Consider the following 16,839-nt stretch of genomic DNA (forward strand, 5'->3'; position numbering starts at 1 on the left):
CCACTTTCTGCAGGCCTGTACCTGTAGTGGTTTGTATAACGGGGGAATGGGGCTCCATCCCCTCCAAACATGGAGGAAGAAAGTTTACATGAACACATAAATGATTAAATAATGCAGACAATGAGCCTAAGAGTCTGTCAGCATTCATATAAAAATGTGTTCCAAATATACACCGTCCCCTCAGGTAGACTGAGAACCCCCAACACACACACAAATAGGCTGCGGAACAGCTTCTTCCCCAGAGCTGTGGACACACTACAAACACACACACACACAGATAGAACTCACCCCCGGACTACAATAATGGACTCTTTGAAATAACTTCCGTGTTTTTACTCCCTATATTTTAATTTATAGAGTATTTATTACATTATTTTTTACAAATGTTTACGGTATGACTGTGTATGTGGGTATGGGTGTGCTTGGATTGTGTTTGTGTATGTGTACTTGTCTTATATTTTATATGCTGCAAACAGGATTGCTTCAACTGAGTTTTGTTGTATACCATGCATTGACAATAAAGATAAATCTAATCTAATCTGCACTGTAAAGAAAAATAGACGTAGTCATAGTGATGTCACCCATTGGTTCCTGAATGTCGTAAGAGCACTATGTTTGTTTATGACAGTCCAGTTAAACTCAGTCCATCGGGGGGCACTGTAATGAATTCCTCCCTAATGTTGCTTTAAAAACCCAAAGCACCACTGTGGAGACCATGGCTTGTGAAAAAGGGGCTTTGTTTTCTGATTAAAACTTTGAGATATACAAAGTTTATAAAACAAAGCGTGTCTGCACTTCTCTTCATGATAACTCCTGTCCCGTATTTTGTCTGTGACAGTTCAATTTAGCACGTCCCTTTCCCCCGATGATTCCCTCCCGTGTGTGATAGTGAAAACAGCACGCTGTGTGAATGATTGCTCTGTGAACGGCTCAGTGTAAATCTCCCCCTGAAGAAGCCGAGCTGAGCAATTCATGGTGCAGCTGATATGAGGTCCAAACGTGACGCCTCACAGTCTGATGATGGATGTCTATAACAGAAAGCTGCTCGGGAAGAGGCTGTACGGTTATTGATTATCCATATCACTGTGATGCATGGAAACTCACACATTCAATAAAATACAGGCTGTGTTGCCAAATAGTATTTCTGTGTTTAGTCAGGACAAAGAAACGCAATAAGAGGCGAGATGGAAATCATGTGAGTAGGCTTTCCAATCTTTAGAGACACGGCTGCAGAAGATTTTTAAAGATGATCAGTGATGGTTTTCTTTTTTTATTGAGCGATCTGTTGTAATGATATAACGCAGGATGTGTTTATCAGTGAAAACTCACAGCTGAAAATAACCAACCTGCTGAGGGAATCTGTTTTTTTTTTTATATGATATAGTATAATGGCATAAAAAATATTCTACAGTCGCTTCAGCAGTTGGAACGCAGTGAAAGATCATTTCCAGACATTATTGTAAGAGATGTTGGATATTAAATTTCACCAGATGAGTGTTCGGTCCGTCTGTCCACTGGTATCGCTGCACTCCATCTCCGATCCGTCTCAGCTCAGGCAGTCCGGTGTCCTCCGCAGCAGATACACAAGGCTTCTCTTTTACCTCACTGATTCAGCCTTTGAGATGCCCACCCTGAATATGCTGTCAGAAAATTGCTGCTGGGTAAAAATATTGACACGTACAGTAGATTGAATTAGGGCCTGAGCAAATAAATAATTATTAATATTGTTGTTATTATTAAAGAGGACATATCATCCTCCTCCTCCACCTTTTCAAACAGTCCCCTGTGGTCTAAATGAAACATCTGTGCTGTGCTTTGGTCAAAATATAACATGAATCAAGCACCAGAGGAGGTTTGTGACCCTGTATAAACCAGCTCTCTCAGAACGCTCCGTTTTGGTGTGCATCTCTTTAAATGCAATGAGACCCCCCTCAGTTTTCCCAGTAGACATCACTCCTTCACTAGTGAGAATAAAAATGGCGGACCTGCTCAAAAGTTTTGTACTAGACTGGGTCCATGTGTGGAGATATCAGGGGAGGGGAGGGGATTTTTTTTTCTTTTTTTCTCTGTGTTGTAAGACTTATGCAGACCACAAACAAGCTGTAGCTTCACCTACATTCATGAAATGTGGTATGCATATACTCACCATGTCAAGTTTATTGTTATAATTTGTGTTCAGATAGAGATGGTCTAACACCTGGGTCGTCAAACCACCTGATGGTCCAGCCCATGGCTTCTTTACTCTATCCACTGTCCTATCAAATGCAGGTATGTGCGTGTGTGGAGGCGAGTCCTGAAAGATTCAGGAGAATGAAGGAATATTGTCGTATAAAATGTTTCGTCTGGACACAACAGGTTTTTTGGAGAAAATATGACTCCATCTTTTCATTAAATTGTACAAAATGTCACACAAATCTACTGAAGCTTAATTTATTCTCTTGAGAAAGTAAAAAATTGTTTTTCTGAGTCACCAAGATAGTTAACTCATTAATTCACAAAAAAAGCTGGTTGTCTTTAATAAGATAGTTTTTTTGTAAACGCAGAAAAAGAGAAGATTTTGTTCTATTTATTTTCACACCTGCGAGCTGGTTCACTCGAGCTTTGCTGATTTCACACTGACATGCGTCATTCTCCACAACCACCTGAAGAACACATCCTCCCAAAGTGGCGGTCTGTTTAAGCAGCAACATTGCAGCTGTCCTCCTGTGCTCTGTCATTCCTGCAGCTCTGCCCTGCATCACTATACTGCGCTCATGCTTCCAGCCCCATCACTCCCAGAATCCACCTGCAGGCTGCCACTGCACAGGTGGACAAAAACATCCTGCAATCCTGATTAAATCAGCTCTATTAGCTGGAACCTTCTCTGTTGACACTAACATTAGTATGTCATTTGGCCCAGAGTGTTTTTGGCTGAGGCATGCAGGTAGCAGTCCAGAGGGAACAATCCATGCTGGCCACGTCTGCCCCATCTGCTGCCAGAAACCAGCACAGAGATCTGAGTGGAGCGGGTCAGGAGGACAGTTAACGGTCTGCCTCACACATGTGGAAGAACAGGGGGGTGTTAGTCCAGGGAGCAGATCGAAAAGCCCATTTTACTGTAGATCTGAATCCCTGCAAACACAAGTCAAAGTGCACATTAGAAAGCGAGTATTAAAAGAAGCGTCTATATTCTTGTTGGATAAAGTTGACATTGAAGTGGAACAGATAGAGATGACATGTGGTCTCACATCTTTAGCACTGCAGGTAAACTCCACAGGATGCCCTGAAGCCGACTCGTAGTCTTTGTTTGTGAGCGGCGTCGGCAGAGATGTCATTTTAAGGGATGATATTTGACAGCTGTCAGGACTGTTCTTGTTTCAGTCTTTTAACCGAGTGAGCAGAAGCTTGGATTCTAACTGAAACACTTTCAAGACGTTGTGACGGTTTTATTGGCAAGACTTTTAATTTAATTAAAAGTCTGGGGTGCTGGGGTGCCAGCCAGGCTGTCCCTGGCAAAAGTCGTTTTGGTTTGTTATTTTAAGTCACCACACTTATTGTCAAAAAACCAACACAAAGGATGTAAAAGTATTAAACTAAACCACCTTATAAATAAATAAGACGAATGAAACAGAAACTGCCACACATGTTCACTTTAATAAATCATTCTTGTATTAGGTAACATAAAAAAACAAAACAACAACACAAAACTATATTCCCAGCAACTCTAATCAAAACAAAAGATTTTCAGTCTCTCACTCAAAACTCAAACAATCAACAAAAATGATCCTTTTTCAAGCCCTTAACCTCTTAGAGATCCTGTAAAATAAGCCAAAAACGCCTATCCAGACATACCCAAAGCAAATTGTATGCTGTTTTTGAACCATTTAGAGTTACAGCTCAAACAAGGTCACATTTGAAGTTTCTTCCCAAACAACCATAATCACAGTTTTTACTACTGGTATTGAATAATACAAGCTGAAACTACAAAGAAAAAAAGATTTTTGTTTCCGCCTGAATACTTTCTTTAAAAATAAGCCAATAGATGACTACAGCTGGGAGCTATTAGCTTGACAAAAAAGGACAAAAAATTAATGTTTTAGAGCTGTTTTTCTATGGGTATGTCAAGGTGTTTCCAAACTGTGCCATTTGGAGACTCCAAAAGGATCCTTGGTAACCAGGATGACATACCTGGGATGAAAAGGCTGCTACTCCTGAACGCTTTGACGTACAGTACATGCATCATTCTGGGCTCTATGGAAAGGTGACACTCAGAGCTACGCTATACAATACCCAGAATCACTATCAGTATTACTGACACAGATTTATAGAAGCATAAACACATTTAAAGTGCATTTTTCTAGCTTTGTGCATTACCGTTCTGCATAAAAAATGAGTAGAAACAAGTGTTATGGTGGAAAACTATTTATAGAAAAAGTGCAACACAGCAAACTTTAGAAAACACACATATTTACATTATTTACACACTATCTTTATGACTGACATCCTACAAGTTATTTCCAACATGCCAGTCATTATAACAGTCTCTCTTGGGAATAAAGCACAAGGGCACATCATATGAGGCACATTTCAATGGGGTCTTTTTATGACAATACTTGCACTTTCGCCAACCAATGGTGCAGTCCCCGCTGATGTGCACTGGCCTATGGTGTGTTCCACTTGGAGGAGGAGTTTGTATGGTTCTGGCTGTGGAGCTAGACCCCACGTTTGCACCTGGATGTACAGAAAAAGAAACAACAGTGAGAATATAGTGTACATACCGGTTGTAGTCTTTGACAGCTCGGGGAACAGGAACATCTTTCAATTCCCAGCGCCCATCCGCACCTTTGACTCTCCTCTGGACTGTCACCTGCATGTGCTGTGTGAAGAGTTGAGCACATGAAGACATCCCTTGTGTCTCCCTTGTGAAAATGAATAGATAACAGTTAGTAATTACAAAATTGGACAAACTTTCACATACTTTTTGTGTTACCCCAGAGATACCCAGATACACACCCCTCCCCCACAGATCAACAGTATCACACCTTGAGACACACAAAGAAGAGAAATGGGCACAAGAATAAAAGAAAGGGGCACAAACAACCCCCTCCCTCAAATAGCCCTGAAGACTCAGTGCACATACACAGTGAAAAACAATCTAAATTGTATTCACAATTCAAACGCTATAACTATATAGATAGATTATAAATATATTATTACATTAGATATACTCAGATGTACCTCCCTTTGGACAAAAGTGTCTGCCAAATTAATTGTAGGATACTTTGTTGTCCCCAGGGCAAAATTCGCCTTTGGCATAATTGCAAATAAAAACACAAAGCTCTGTACAATGGAATAAAAAACAATAAAAACACGTAGAAAATCCAAAGACATACTAAATACCAATAAAAAAACTAGACCTGACATAACTAATACAATTACAAAAGTGAACAACATATAAGTTGTATATAATAAGATACTCACTTGTCCAGAGTAAAGCCTTCTCCTTCCATAAACATTGCTTCTTCTTCAGAGTCATCAACAGAGATAACGCTGTCCTCCATTCTGACCATTCTTCCCCCGACTCATCAATATCACGGCCTCTAGTGCATTCATCCACAACCTGTGATAGTGTAAATTTTGTCTTTTCGCCATATTTCTTCCTGAAATTCTTCAAAGTAGCCAACAGCCGACTTTCTGACGCGCGTACTGCTACTACGTACGGAGAGCGCACAAAACACAACACAACACATTTCTGCTTGCGCACATTGGTATCTGTATATGAAATTATATTACAGCAACTTGTGGACTTTTATGGATGTAATCTTGTGTTTGGATTACTTTTTTCATTTTTAATTAATGGATTTAATTAATGTGGACACTTGCTGATAAAGCAGCACCGTTTCTATTGGGATATTATGATCAGAGATTTATACTACAACTTTAGAAAGTAAGTTGCGTCACTTCTATAATTGTTTGTTTGTTTGTTTGTTGCTGGTCTAATAGATGATTATATTGTGATTGCTGTGGTGGTTGAATCTTGAAATGGTTTATATTTATGGAAGAACAGCAAAAAAATCTTTCCAGCGATATATAGCATGTAGCATGCTTCAGCACAGCTGTTGTGTACATGACACATAAAGACGCACACCAACCACAACACGCACGTGGTGGACCGTGCACGGTCACATGCTTCACATGTCGTTAATGTTCAGTGTAAAAAAAAAAAAAAATTGAGTCTTTCTGGGGTCAAAAAATAAAATAAAAAGAGTTCGAAATAAATAACAGTCCAGTTCAAAACAAAATAACTCACAGTCAGGTCCGTAGCCAGCGGTCTGATAATGGAACCAGCTGTCACGTTTTGTTTTTTTCCTGAGGGATCTGCCGGGTACAGAGGTGTTGTGAAGAGCGTTTTTTTGAGGGCCTAAACTACCTCGACTTTAACGATCTAGCCGCAGGGTGCGGAGCTAAACAGACGATCATCTCTTCATCTCTCTTCCTCCTTCTACGGCTTGAATTTTTCCGCTCCTCGTTTGGCAGGAGTGACGTCATTTATGTGCGTCTCGGAATCCGCTGGAGCGGACTCCGTCCAGTGAAAACAAAGAGGCGGGGTGAGCTGTCAGATGAGCAAGATGAGCATCATGAAAACTGTTTGTTGCATGTGATGCGCACATCATCCTCTCAAAGCATTTACAACAATATTCATATCATACAATTAGAGATTTGTCTTCTAGTTTACTGAATACTGAAGCTGTCTGTCTTGAATGTTGCTGTGAATTTCAAGTTGCATATATTATTGATTCTTAATTTATCACAGAGAGCTGCATGTGCAAACCACAGACTGTAAATATTAAAGGTAGAAGCCTGAGTGATGTCAGGGGGCTGCGGAGGCTCATCGGCCAACCCGGTATCATGCCAAAGCGTGTAACAGACACGTTGGTCCACTAGAGGATGCATGTCAGTGTCACGCATTGCCTATCTTCAGCGTCAAATGTACACGCCTGTGATCTGTGCCATACCAGCAGGGGGCGATAATTTACTCAATGCCAACATCCATCGCGGACAAAAGAGAAGCGTTTCAGTGTATTCCAAACCTGTCAGGTAAGAGTAATTACCCGGGATTAATATTTATTATTAACTTATTATTAACCTAAGTTTGAAATATTTGAGGTTGCCTATGACTGTTTTTCATGCTAAATACATGTTGTTTGGTGGTAGAGAGCCAATGTTATTAACATGAGAGGAAATTGAAGTAGTAATGTAATGAAAATGCATTTAGCAATAGCATTTAGCTGCCCAGCTAGTTTAAAGACTATCTCTACATTAACGTTTTCTCAAATTAAACCTGATAAACTTGGGCTAATATTATATCTAGCTAAGGTTGAAGCAGTATATCCCCCAGTACTAGATAGATCAGTATTTGGACCTGTTTCTGTGTAAACAGTGATCGTGTTAACTGGCGGTATTACGGTTTGACCAGTGACCGTGTCAGCTGATGGCTTACAGCCTAACGTGGCCGTGCTCTTCGCGGTAACCGCAGCTGATAAACACAAAAGGTGTCAACGCAAATGCCTCAAAATGCACTCTTTAGATACGTCTGTAAATGAATGATTTAACAAAAGAGGCTCTATCTGTTTCTATTCCGTTGTGAGCAGGACACCAACAGACGCATTCGGCTGAAAGTCTCCAGTTAACGCTGTCACTCTTTGCACAGTAACACCTGTCAGCCCATTTCTGTTTTAGCTTTTTATCTTTTGTACACAAAGGGCCATTTAATAAATCCTAACTTTTGTCAGGCCTCCCTCTAACATGGAAACTGGGGAGGTATTTTGTCTATGGTCAGTATGGGAGGACTATTGAATAACTGGTTATATCAATAAATGACATTGATGATTCTGACATTTTTCTCCAGATTAGTAACCTACGGCTTCTATATATCCCAACGTTAGGCTACTACATAGACTTTGGTTTAAATCAGCATAGCTTAGTTGGCATGCTCCTAACATGACAGCCAGTGGGAGCTGTATTTTCACTGGCTTCTATTTGTGATTTGCTTTGATTCGATCTTGTTGACCAGTTTAGTAGTTCATTCCCTATTTTGGTAACATTCATGCAGTTTACATGCTAAATGTGACTAAACACAGGTCCTTTAGGAAGTTGTTTTCATTACATGTCACAGTTATCTTCCCAATGACGTTACAGCTCAGGATTTTATAATTTGAGAAATCCTGGAAATTTTGCTGTGGATGAAATAACCTTTTTTGTGTTCCTACAGACCCAGTCCATCCCTGTCTACCCTTATCACCTGTCCATACCCCTTTATTACCTTAAACCAACGGCTCTTTTAAGAGCCATTACACCCGCTGCTACAGCACCACACATAGACACACATTTGCACATATACCCTCAGAAACAAACATATTTACTCCCACACACACTCATCCATTTTCACTCTTACTTATCACTCAATCACTCATATTTACAAAAACTCTCTCTCTGTCTCTCTCTCTCTCTCGCCCTCTCCCTCCCCCTCTCTCTCTCTCTCTCGCCCTCTCCCTCCCTCTCTCTCTCTCCCTCCCTCTCTCTCTCTCCCTCTCTGTCTCCCTCTCTCTCTCTCTGTCTCTGTCTCTCTCTCCCTCCCTCGCTGTCTCCCTCTCTCTCCATCTCTCTGTCTCTCGCTCTCTGAGTATTTCTCCTCTTGATCTACCTCTCACCTTGGTTGATCGTCTTGAAGATCAGCTTGTGGTTTTCAAGTAAGTAGTTCTCTCAATTATTTTATTCATTTCTTGTCCTCATTCCCTTACTATACAAAAACAATGATTAATTAGAAAAAGCACAGTTCTCATCAGTTTAGGAAGGTTGGGTGTCAAATGCACAGCAAAATTGAATGATAAAAAGAACTGCCATTGGAAAAAGAAAAGGGAATTGCTGAACATATCACTCTCTTGAGGGTCTCCAGATGAAAAGGGAGGGTGGTTTTTCTGTTATTTGAGTCATGATCTTGTATAAGTAATAGAGAAAATGGTATTTATTTTTTGTTAAGCTTTCACATAATTCTAATTTTTTCACTAAGGGCCAAAAAATGAAGCAAGTGGAGTGGCAGCCATGCACACTCTGGTATGTATGACTTTTCATTGGTTACACATAGCTGCGTACCCACATAATATTATAAATTATAGTAAGAGTTTTTTTGTATGCAAGTCAAAGTTTGTTTGAACTGTGTTGCCATTTAAGAGGTGCTTAGTCTAACTCACCAGATGAAAAGAGTCAGGCCAACTTCAATACAGATTCTACAAGTCTCTAGAAGTGTCCTGGGTGATGGAACACCATTAATCTAAAATATAACCTCTCATTTGGTGTTTAGACGATGGCTGTGATAAACCAGTACCTGCCTACAGTAGCTCCTGTCTTTGCCTCTTCGTACTTCAATAGCTACGCACGTACGCATAGAACTTAAGTTAAATCCAGTAAATACTAGTTTACTAGTTTGCGGGGCTTTAAAGAAATCTGCCTGCCAGACACAAGGCCGAACTATTAATGAATCCTCCCCCAATACGATACAGTGAGAAACGGCCACACCGCTGGTGTGAAGACCACTGCCTGAGAGTAAAGAGACAAGCTCAAGAATAACTTCAATAGTTAAGATTCAATGAAACAATCTTCAACTGGGACTTTTTTAAAGGGAGGATATTGATATATCCCACTAAAAGATCAGTTTCTTAGCTCTATTTTGATGTACTTTGAGGAGGTTTAACTGAATAAAGCCACAGTCTTAGTGAATGGATGCAGACGAAGACCAAAGAAAACTGACACCTTCCCTGAACAGAGAGCAGAACAAGAAGAATGTGAACACTATGCTGTTCTTGAAGAACAGCAAACCTAATGAAGCAATTTAAAATTAAAAGAGTGGTAAAACGAGTGGTCCAATTAAATTCTGACTGGTGTGTTCTTGTTTACTTAACCTGGTGTTAGAATTAATATTTGATTTAATTTACATAGTTAATTATCAGGAAAGTAGTTTAATCTATCTACCATGTTTTTCCACATTGTTAGTGAACCCATTATCTCTTTTTCTGTTATCCCCCCACACCCAAATGGAAAAAACAAACACCAAGTATGAACTGAAATGTGGCTACGAATTGAGGTCTAGACTAAACTATGTGCCTGAAGTCTCCATTTTCAGAGGAACAGCGGATTTACAGTCTTTACTGTACATGACGGCAGAGAAGGTGCAGTTTTCAAAAGTTTGCACTCTGGAACCCGTTTGCCCGTTGCCATTGTCGTGTAAACGGACAGCTAAACCATGACAATGGAAAATTGTGTCACGTCTAGTGTACATGTTCACATATTGTGTCAGTATGTGATATACATTTCTGAGTTATAAAATAAGATACTCCTTTATTCATCCCACAACCGAGAAATTTACAGTGTACTGTTGTAGGTAAATTTACAGTTATAATAACATGTGGACCTCACTTAACTTATTTTCTATCAGTGAAGACATCTGTACAGACATATTGCAGTAAATTAAAGCTCTCATATAGCAAGATCTCAAAATATAACAGGTACTGAATAGTTGGGTACATGGATTAGGCACCTACATTAACCAAAAACCAAACTGTACACAGTAAAAATGCAGGGATCCACCTAGTGTTTTTATACATTTTTGTTGACTAGTTGATCTGTTTTTTTTCACATCCAGTAATAAAAATGTACTTTAATGCAGCCACTGCAAAACAGCGACCTTAGTCTCCATGTGTGTTTTAACGTGTCTACAGTATTTCTGCTTAACTAACATCTCAACTCATCTTCCTTTGTGTTACAGTGGAAAGAAGTGGCCATTGGTGTTGGTGGCGGATGAAGACACATGCTGATTCTTCAGTTTTATTAAGTGCCCAAGATCCTGGAGCTGTCACTCTTTACCAAAAGACTGCTTCTTGTGCCCCTCAATTGCAGATTGTGACTAAGTTTTATTCTGGCAGATGTTTCTGAAAATAGCACTTAAGTACTTTGTTTACACTCCAGTCATTGACGATTAAATCGATGTTCATTTTTTTTTTACTTTGTTATGAAGTCATTTATTCTTTAAGATCATACACTATACTCAAGTTCATTACCTCAACATCCAAGATAATAAAATGATTCAGGAATTTGACTAATCTATGTATAGCCAAACTATAAATCTGAATGCACATTCTGTAGATCACTCAGTGTTTAATATCAGATCATACCACTTACTCATACACATTTATGAAGCACATATTTTAGCTACACTCTCCATCTATATTATTCAATGGAATACAGCATTGATTTCAAAATGCCAAACCATTACACAACTTCACAACACTATTTTCCTAACAGTTAGAATGGGCTTAAGTGTTAAGTGGGAGGTTCAAATGAACAGGTAAACTATCACCATGGGCATCTGGTCAGAATGAAGAGATCCAACAAGGAAACTTCAAGGAACCAACAAAAGTTTGTTTATTTATCAAAGCAATTCAGTTTAATAAAGGGGACTAACAAACACATGGGATGTTTCAAATATATGAAATACAATAAACTGAATATTAAAACAATAAATTATGACAAATTATATTAACTCTTCTATAAGGACAAAAAAGTACTAAGGATAAATTAATATGGACAAGACCAATGGTGTAGTGCAGGGTATACGCAGGTATACGGAGTATACCCACTTATTTTTCAGTAATCACAGAGTATACCCACTTCTAAATCTCCTCTGATTCACACCATTGATTGATTGACCATATTCAGTAGTTCGCTACAATTATTTCCTAGGATGGTGAAGGGATGACCCTCCCTACTCTGTCTCTGATTGACTAGTACGTACTAACTGAATGTGCATGAATAGTCTCACATGTCACTGTTTACAACAAAGGCTGTTTTCCCTCTGCTGGACGGGTAACCTGAAAAAAACATTTTGAGGGGAAAATTAAGAGTATTCCCACTTCTTCAGTCACCACTACACTACTAGGGATAGGAGAAAAGCACCTTCTAATCCTGAAATGCCAAAAAGAGAGTGCAAGGAAGTGCAGTCTTTGAATAAGGAGTGGTCAGGTAAATTAATTTAGGCTAAAAAGGACTGACAGGGTGCAAACAACATCAACAACAAATCGATGGTGAGGAAAGGAGAAATGAAGTGAGGAAAATGAGGTGGGGTAGGTGAACAAGGTTAGTGATTAAAGGTAACTGATATTTACTACTACAACAAGAGAAATAATAATACATGTATATTCAAGGTAACAAAAGGAACGATTATAAAACATAATGTGTTTGAGTAATCACTTCATTTTAAAATGTGAACTTTAGCAAGGCCTACCAATCAAATTGTTAACTTTTGGCCAATGAAAAGCTTTTATGAAGACATTTATGTTACTATAGATAAATATAGACATTATAAACTCAATACAAATAAGAGACTAAATAAGAACAAACAGTAAAATGAGGATTATAAAAGGAAACAGTCAATGCTCACAGACTTGCTTCAGTTTCAGCCACTGTTTTACTTGTTGTTTTACTTACTCTGTCAGTTTTTTAATTTCAGATGGAAATGTGTTCCAGAGGTTGTTCCTCTTACTGAGAAAGATAACTTACGTAGATGATTTCCAGGGGAGCTGATTTGTTACTATTATCTAAAGATGACAAGACTCCAACAACTAGCCTGCAAGACCCCTTACTACGGTGGCCCTGAAGTGCAAAACATAACAACAAATAAGAAAACACAACCACAAATCACAAAACACAAACAAAAATCAAAAAACACAAACACAAATCAAAAAACACAAACACAAATCACAAAACACAAACACAAATCAAAAAACACAACCACAAATAAGAAAACACAACGACATTAACTTAAACCGGAAAAGGTAGGTACCTGCAGTCGACAAGGATCGTCGCTGATTGGACGAACGCAATGTCCGTCTTTTTAACCGGAAGTAAATGCTTCATACGCCTTTGGAGCCAGGCATAGAACTGTCAACGAAGTAAGCGGGGATTTAAAATGCATGATGTATTGCCCAAATTGTGGCAAAGAGCTCCCAGAAAATGTACGGCCGTGGTTTTCAGTGGTTGTGGCAAGAGGTTACGAGATTTTCCATCCATTAAGAGTGATTGTATTATCCCCTGATACTGCTGATAAACATTGTTTGACTCTGAGGCAGTCACTTACAGACCTGGGGCCTGTTTCTGAAAGAAGGTTCAACAAACCCTCAAACCCCCCCTGAGCTCTGAGTTGATTTACCCTCAGGTGGGAAACTCTGAGTTGTTGGTTCCAGATCAGCAGATTTGAATTTATTAAATCAACTCTGAGTAGGTCCACTCGGTGTTCAGTGCATGCACCACGACGATAAAAAGCCAACATGAATGGAGCCCCGATACTACGATTCACCATGGCAACAGGTGACAAAAAAGAGATCCTCCTACTTTAACCATCTCGAAATACATCAATATCTTCATGTGGCCACAGGCTACGGAGAATATGAACAGGTTTTAAGAAGGAACAAAAGTAAAACTGCTGCAGCGCAGCGACAAAGGAGAGAGAAGTGGTGTAAGAGAAAACAGCTGCTCGTAAAGTCTATTAATTTAATATTTAATCAGAATTATAATATTGTAGGTCAAAACTGATGGAATGGTAGGCTATTAAAGCTATACAATTTATTTTCATTAAGATGCAATCCAGCAGATCGACTTTTAAACAGCTCAAAATGAAATATAACAACATAATAGGCTCATATAGATTTATAGTTAACTTCATTCAGAGTTTATTTGAATGTGCATTAACTTTATCCTCAACATAAAGCTGTATTCACACACATAGGCTAAATGTCCTCTCACCTTTATCCTGTTTAGTTTATAAATTAACATCTCCCAACGTTAATGTAGCCTAGGCTCTAATTCCCTACAGAGTAATGCAGCCCCTTCATACCGACTTAAAGACATGCCATGTCCGATAAAACAGTTTGTTTTATACGCTGTAGTAGGCTATTGCCACCCTAACATATCATATTAAAACAGCCTGGATTTTTATTCAGACAAACGGTGAATCTTCACTAACACGGCGTGATAAGGACTGAATGAAAGAATGAGGAAATGAAACGGCGTTTCTAGCTCTGAAAGAGGAGACCTAGAGAAACTCGGGGTTCATTGAAGAAAACCTGCTCCCGGACAGGTTAGGTTCACAGACTCGGTTACCATAGTAACTGACTCAGAGGTAAAGTAACCTCTCCCTCTGAAATGGGCTGGAGTTACCCCTCTTTCTCGGGTTTGAGTGACCTCCTCTTCTGAAACGGAATATCCAGAGTTTCCCTCATTTCAGGGTTAACTGACTCAGAGTTTACACAAAACCTTCTTCCAGAAACGGGCCCCAGATCTGTTAATGTATTTAGATGTTTTCAAACCTTGGAGACGGTTCACACATCACGGTTCTTGTCCTGATTTTAGCTCCTTGTTTTTTATTTTTCTGTTTCTTGGCTTACTCTCATTTGAAAAAAATGCTATGACATTTTACAAATATGATGTATTCTGCATTTTCTTCCAGCAACATATGTTGGTTTTCAATAAATAAAACAAATGCCTTTAAGAGGGTAAAATACTGGTGTGTACAGATGTCAATTGTGTAATTTGTTGTGAATGATTTAGCTTGTGACTTCTGTAGCATTAATGCACAGTATCTGCTGTTAACATGGCATACTATACAAGGAAACTGTCTACTAGATGTTCTACATGTAGGCCTAGTGTAAATAGTGATATCAGTTCACTCAGAATAAAATATTTTGTGCTTGCAAGAATTCCAGTTACCAAACCTGAAAAAAGGACCACATTTGAGAATTTTGGTAGATCGTCTAACAATTAAAACCCTTTATGCCACTTATATGTCAGTTCAGAATTAAGACTCAGTAGTTCCCAAAATACAAGCACTTACAGTCCAATCAGTAATGTATGTAATGTAAAGCCATCTCCTGCTAAAGCAGAAACATTTTTTTCTCAGCTATAGGTTTACTGTAACATGGAATATGTGGTAAGGGCTTCAGTATAGTCCACATCTATAGCCCAGCTATTTTGTGGCTGCTGTAATCCATTTATTGTTCCACAGCCTGTTGTAGATAAACCTGAATGTCATGGGTCACCGCATGAATCAATTGTTTGCCTGGCCTCCGGAAACACATTTAGTTCCCTGTCTTCAACAGCAAATCCACAGTCCCTTGAACCAAACCTGCAAATTCAGACAATTATAGAATTATGAAAGGTTTTTTAACCAGATATTAGAAATGTAGTTTGAAATGGCCATTGTTAATAAGATGTGTTTGCTTGTTGATCTACAGAAATGTGAAAGTAAACAAAGGCAGGACAACTAGCCTATTAATTATATTAAATACTATAATTTACAAAAATATACAATAATCCAAATATAGTTACCATAACGAGTGCAGTGCAATTTGTTATAATACAATGTTCAGTTTATGATCATTTAACTCTGAGTTGATGTGGATTACCTGTGAGGCAACAAATAGAGTTCGTTTGGAATCCCTCCAGGACATGAGGCAAGTCTGGATGGTCGAATCCTGTGCTTGTTCCAGAGGTCCGTACATTCATTCAGGTCTTTCTGCAGAACATTACTGAAGCAGAATCTCAGTAAGCACTGGTGTTCATGGCAACCGTTGAAGTGTCCAGAGTCTCGTAGGTCTCCAAACAGGTCCATCCAAAACTGAGACCTAGGAATACATTAAATGCAAAGTTGTTGTTCTTTTTTTTTACACACGAGGAGAAATGTTTAATTGATTGAATAATCTAGAGGGCTGAGATGAGGAATGTTATCAGCATTTTAAAAAGTGGTCTGAAAAAAATAATTCATAATAGTCACCACTTCTCATTTTGATCTGATCACTAGGCAATACAGTTACATACCTTCCTCTTCTGAAAAAGGACCACCAGGACTCGCTACGCTGATTCCCTGTTGATGAGCTGTAACTGTGGCTTGACGAGCCTCCATAGTAGTCTGTATGTGCATGGTGGAGGGCACATTGTGTTGCTGCAATTGTCCCATGTTCTGTTCCGAGGTCAGTTCTTAATCTCATGGGATCACACCAACACTTTTAATATACAATTAATATAATTGTGAGCGATGACAGATGGGTTGTTGTTAGTAGTTCCACAAACAAGCCACATTATTCTTCTCGAAAAGCCATCTATACATCCTGAGAGGGCCGATCCAAAGGGTTTCAGTTTGTCATAGCCATCTGCATGCCATATGTAGTTCGGACTCATGGAATGATATGTGCGTCTTGTAAACCTCCGGCGTGTTCTCAAAGCCGTCCCATGTGGATTTAGTTGTTTCAACAAGCTCATTACTACTTCTCGTTTCACATGTAGTTTGTGTTTCTGTTGAAGAACTTGCCACATAGTCCGATAGCCGAAGAGTTGCCCGGGCCCCTGCAGCTCAGTCTGAACCTCGGCTAGTGGAGAATAGTTCCGTCTGTACAAACCTGCTTCTTTTAAACATGTCTTTAGTGTACGGATACTCATATGAATGTTGTGAAAGGTTGACAGCATATCCAATATCACCTCATATGTATGGCCTGCAGGGGCTACAGACATGGGAATAACTGTTTTAGAGAGGTCTTAGAACAAAGTATCATGTGAGGGTAGTCAGCTCATCAATACAATAGGGGGCGCTGCTAAATATAGTTAAAATACATTTTAACAAATGTATCAATTATTTTTTAAATATCTGATAACATAAATGTGTTAACCATCCAACTAAACTCCCCTGTGTACCCTCAATTAAATATATATTACTTCTTAGGTAAGGGAAACACTGAGATTTGTCTAAAAGACTACAAT

At 39.1% G+C, this 16,839-nt stretch overlaps 1 protein-coding gene and 1 long non-coding RNA gene across 2 annotated transcripts in view; one reads left to right on the top strand and one right to left on the bottom strand.

Annotated features, from left to right (window-relative positions):
- LOC132978590 (neuropilin and tolloid-like protein 1) overlaps nucleotides 1-16,839 on the top strand; it is a 609,128-nt gene that overhangs the window by 563,492 nt on the left and 28,797 nt on the right. The gene's annotated exons all lie outside the window — the stretch shown is intronic.
- Nucleotides 4,386-4,968, bottom strand: LOC132978441 (uncharacterized). The gene is made up of 2 exons (XR_009673917.1): nucleotides 4,758-4,968; nucleotides 4,386-4,710 (listed from the first exon to the last, which is right to left on the bottom strand). It is a non-coding gene; the product is annotated as an uncharacterized LOC132978441 (long non-coding RNA).

This window comes from Labrus mixtus, chromosome 8 (assembly GCF_963584025.1).
Source record: "Labrus mixtus chromosome 8, fLabMix1.1, whole genome shotgun sequence".
NCBI classification, from domain to species: domain Eukaryota; kingdom Metazoa; phylum Chordata; class Actinopteri; order Labriformes; family Labridae; genus Labrus; species Labrus mixtus.